We start from the raw sequence: 557 nt of genomic DNA, 5'->3' as shown, positions 1-557 counted from the left end.
GGGGCCAGTGTCGGGAGGGGGCGGGACTGGGCGGGGCCAGTGTCGGGAGGGGGCGGGACTGGGCGGGGCCAGTGTCGGGAGGGGGCGGGGCGGGGCCAGTGTCGGGAGGGGGCGGGACGGGGCTAGTGCGGCGGGGTGGGGCGGGGCCAGTGCGGGCGGGGGGCGGGACTGGGCGGGGCCGGTGTCGGGAGGGGCAGGGGCTGCACATCCCATTTGGCCTGTGGGCAGGGAGGCCACCTGCCTGGACACTTGAGTGTGGCATCGTTCCCCAGCAGGTCAGACAAGCCCTGTCCACGCATGGGGTGGAGATGGGGGAAGACACGGTTTCTGAGCATTCCCAGGTGCCAAGCCCACACTCAAAGGTGCAGACGCCCCAGCTCTGTGAGAGTGTGGCAGAGACAAGGACCAAACCCACAGCATTTCCACAGAGGTGGTCTCAGACCCTGATGAAGACAGCTGCAGAGAGGAGCAGGTGACAAGGGAGAGACTAACGGGCACCGAGGGTGGGCAGAGGACAGTCCACGCCGAAGAGGGGACAAGAGTGTAGACTCAGGCAG

This window comes from Sapajus apella, unplaced genomic scaffold (genome assembly GCF_009761245.1).
Source record: "Sapajus apella isolate SASKATOON/1434 unplaced genomic scaffold, GSC_monkey_1.0 scaffold192, whole genome shotgun sequence".
Lineage (NCBI taxonomy): Eukaryota > Metazoa > Chordata > Mammalia > Primates > Cebidae > Sapajus > Sapajus apella.
The sequence above is the reverse complement of the archived record's forward strand: the minus strand, read 5'-3'. Positions refer to the sequence as shown.